The 4,371-nt window shown below is 45.8% G+C and overlaps 1 pseudogene; it reads right to left on the bottom strand.

Annotated features, from left to right (window-relative positions):
• Positions 1–1,047: 1,047 nt before the first annotated feature.
• Positions 1,048–1,200, bottom strand: LOC145344604 (U2 spliceosomal RNA; annotated as a pseudogene).
• Positions 1,201–4,371: the final 3,171 nt, after the last annotated feature.

Here is a 4,371-nt window from a genome sequence, read left to right as displayed (position 1 = left end):
GATACCATCATCACACGTGAGAATACCATCCACCAGGTACATGGTACATACTCTTGCAACTCGGCCAACATTGTCTACCTGATACGTTGCAAGAAAGGATGTCCCGAAGCATGGTACATTGGGGAGACCATGCAGACGCTAAGACAACGGATGAATGAACATCACTCGACAATCACCAGACAAGACTGTTCCCTTCCTGTTGGCGAACACTTCAGCAGTCACGGGCATTCTGAATCTGATCTTCAGGTAAGCATTCTCCAAGGCAGCCTTCACGACATACGACAGCGCAGAGTCGCTGAACAGAGACTGATAGCCAAGTTCCGCACACATGAGGACGGCCTCAACAGGGATCTTGGGTTCATGTCGCACTATCTGTAACCCCCATGACTTGCCTGGATTTGTAACATCTCACTTAGTATCCTGTCTGGAGACAATACACATCTCTTTAACCTGTGCTAATGCTATCTCCACTCACATTGTCTGCATCTTTAAGACTTGAATAGCAGGTTAGCTGTAAAGACTTGCATTCTAATCAGTATTCTGTAAACTGTGTGTGACTTTATATGCCCTTCTCTGATCAGAACCTTCCACACACCTGACGAAGGAAAAGCGTCTCCGGTACTTGTGGGATTACTATCAAATAAACTGGTTGGACTCTAATCTGGTTTTGTGAGACTTCTTACTGTACTTTCAGTAAAGTGGCAGCTTCCAATAGAACACCATCTGCTGGCATTCCAAGGAAATGCAAGAGCTCAGGGTCAGGGTATGAATTTGATTTGAGTAGCTCCAGCACATGCAGCAGAAACTTCTGAAGGAACGCTATCCTGATGTCACACCGTCCTACCTGATGACTTCCTATTTGCACCATGTAGATCCATTGAATAATTTTTTTTGTGTTTTTATTCCAGTTCAATCAAATCAAGTCCAATTCAGAGTCCCAACAAGTTGGGACATTCCCGATCCAAGCTGACAAGACAGGGCTCTCACCTCCTGTCTTGGGCTTGATCTACATGATCCAAGCTGATTGGAGTAGGCATAGCTCCTCCTCCAAGGTTTGATCTCATTTGCATCTTAGCCAAAAGTCCAAGATGCCGCTTTTAAAAATTGCTTCAAATGAAGCTGAAATGTAACCTAGTGACTTCAACCAAGCACAGCACGTCCATACTACACTTTATCTTAGCCAAAAGGCCAAGAAGCGATGTAGATCCATTGAATAAGTGTGTGTATCTCTCTGCAAAGAAGCATTGAGTTGAAAGGTGGGCCCTACACTCACATTCTTTAAAGGGTCAGGCATCCACCTTGTAGGTAAGGCTATTTTGAAGAACCTATGCTTACTCCAAACTGCCTGGGAGTACTGTGCAGTGTTTCTGATTTCCTGGAATTAACAGGAGATGCTGGATTTAACAGCATCCTCACAGGCAGGGCAGGTGAATAAGTAGCTGACTTGTTCACACCAAGGCTGCAACAAGTAAGGGGCCAACAGCGACAAGGCCTCTGGGTCTGCAGCATAACAGGGGGATGGAGAATGGGCTGCAAAGGGAGCAATTTCTGTGGGATGGCCCCTGCCAATCTGGACCGGGTCCCCCTCTGTACTCTCTGACAGTCATGACGTGGGTATGCCGGCGTTGGACTGGCGTAAACACAGTAAAAAGTCTGACAACACCAGGTTTTAGTCCGACCGATTTATTTGATAATACTCACAAGCTTTCGAGGTTTCCCTCTTCGTCAGGTGAATGGAGAGTTCTGGCCTCAGACAGAGCATATAAAGCACAGACAGTTTAGAGATTACTGATTAGAATGCGAATCCTTACACCTAACCTGCTGTTCAAGACCTGAAGTGGCTGACAATGTGAGTGGAAGGAGCACTGATCACAGGTTACAGAGATGTGTATTGTCTCCAGACAGTACAGTGAGTGAGGTTTTGCAAACCCAGGCAAGTCACGGGGGTTACAGATAGTGCGACATGAACCCAAGATCCCTGTTGAGACCGTCCTCATGTGTGCGGAACTTGGCTATCAGTCTCTGTTCAGCGACTCTGTGCTGTCGTGTGTCGTGAAGGCTGCCTTGGAGAATGCTTACCCGAAGGTCAGAGGCTGAATGCCCGTGACCACTGAAGTGTTCGCCAACTGGAAGGGAACAGTCTTGCCTGGTGATTGTCGAGCGATGTTCATTCATCCGTTGTCGTAGCGTCTGCATGGTCTCCCCAATGTACCATGCTTCGGGACATCCTTTCTTGCAACGTATCAGGTAGACAATGTTGGCTGAGTTGCAAGAGTATTTACCATGTACCTGGTGGATGGTATTCTCACGTGTGATGATGGTATCCATGTCGATGAGCCAAAGCACCCAGCAATACAGCATGCGTGCATTAGAATTCACCTGTATGTCACCCCACTGAATCCCTGGAAGCAGTAGCTGTCTGCTACTTTGCCCTCCTCAGTGCTGGGATATGGAGCATCCTTTGCCCCAGACTGGCTGCTGCCCACTTGTGTCTGGTGACAGAACATGTCCTGATTCATATTAAGCCTCCTGCTATGGGCAGTGTCAGGATCTGACATTATGGCTGTAAGTGCCAGCTCAGCTGGCAGGGCCCCTTCATTGGAGTTGTGGCATTTGTTCTTTCTCCTCCTGCTGGGTATGCTGCGGCTGGGCAGGTGGATGGTTCAGGGGTCTCTGAAAGCAGCAGATCAGAAGGGGAAATGACAGTGGGATGGGAAACAAGAGGCCCATGGTAACACCATCGGCAGCCTGAATCCCCAGTTCTTGCATGAGGAAATCACTGATTGATCTCGTATTCATTGAATATGAGCTCCCTGGGGATTGGTAATTAACTAGATGGAGCCATGTATAAAGCGGGCCCCGTGTGTAGGTCCATTATTCCATTGTCCTGGATGGGATCGGTTGTGCTCACTACAGACTTGTGGTTTTTGCTTTACTTTATTTTATGCAATAAAGGACTGTTCCTTTACAGGTGACTCCTAGAGTTATTATACTGATCATCCAACTGGAAAGCAGAATGAGAGTGTGCTGAGAGTTGAGAAGAGGCATAGCCAGGAGTGTACCATCACCCTAATGTTCTCAGTGACATTGGATGCTACGGGCCCTGTTGCAACTGGCTATATAATGCAAAGAGCCACCTCCTCAACAACTCACAAAAAGCAATACTTTTTACTCTATACTAATACATGTGATAATAATAAATCAAATCAAATCAAATGTGCTCCAAATTTTGAGGGGAATTTTAACTTTCAATGTAGATTTTTTTATTAAAAAGTAAAATCTTTACAATCTTACCTAAACGCCAACTGCTCCTTTCAGTATCAATTGGAAATTGAAGACTAGGCAATTCACTAAGGAGGTGGGTCACTCACTTAAATGTTTTAATGACACAGTGAGGCCTTAATGTTGCCCTGTTGTAAATTTGATGTTGTTCACTGAGATTCCTGATGCTCCGAAACTGACTTGCTAGATGGAGGTGCGGATTGTGGAATGTAAGAAGTAAGTGCTTTTTCCAGCACTGCTTGTGATCCTGGAAGAACAGGAGGAGACCCCCCCCCCCCCCCCCCCCCACCCTTCCCCCAAGTTAACCTGCTTCTTTCCTCATGATTGCACTTTCCCATGGTAGCACTGCCTCCCCTCCCACCATTCATCACTGACTGCCACCCCACCCCTTCTATCCATTACCAATTTCACCCATTCTGCTCCATTCATCACTGACACACCCCTCTTGACTCCCTCTATCCATGATGTGGAGATGCCGATGTTGGACTGGGGTAAGCACAGAAAGAAGTCTTACAACACCAGGTTAAAGTCCAACAGGTTTATTTGGTGGCACAAGCCACTAGCTTTCGGAGTGCTGCTCCCTCATCAGGTGAGTGGGAGTTCAGTTCACAAACAGGGTATATAAAGACACAAAATCAATTTACAAAATAAGGGTTGGAATGCGAGTCTTTACAGGTAATCAAGTCTTAAAGGTACAGACAATGTGGTTAAAGAGGTGTGTATTGTCTCCAGCCAGGACAGTTAGTGAGATTTTGCAAGCCCAGGCAAGTCATGGGGGTTACAGATAGCGTGACATGAACCCAAGATCCCAAGAGCCCAGTTGAGACTGTCCTCATGTGCGGAACTTGGCTATCATAGGTTAGCTACAGAGTTGAATTGTTTTTAAGCATGGATATCCTTGTAGTCACTTTCCTGATATCTGTTGAGTGTTCTGTGATTAATTATCCTGAGAAAATCAGTATTGAGCTTCCAATTTCGCCATTGCTACATTCACTCATGCAGATGTAATAAAACAAAGACAAAATCTACATTTATACAGCACCTTACATGTTGTGCCAAATTGCAATGAATGAAATACTTTTGATCAGT

This window comes from Carcharhinus amblyrhynchos, chromosome 6, assembly GCF_965287045.1.
Source record: "Carcharhinus amblyrhynchos chromosome 6, sCarAmb.v2.hapA, whole genome shotgun sequence".
Taxonomy (NCBI): domain Eukaryota; kingdom Metazoa; phylum Chordata; class Chondrichthyes; order Carcharhiniformes; family Carcharhinidae; genus Carcharhinus; species Carcharhinus amblyrhynchos.
This window is presented reverse-complemented; position numbering and strand designations above follow the sequence as displayed.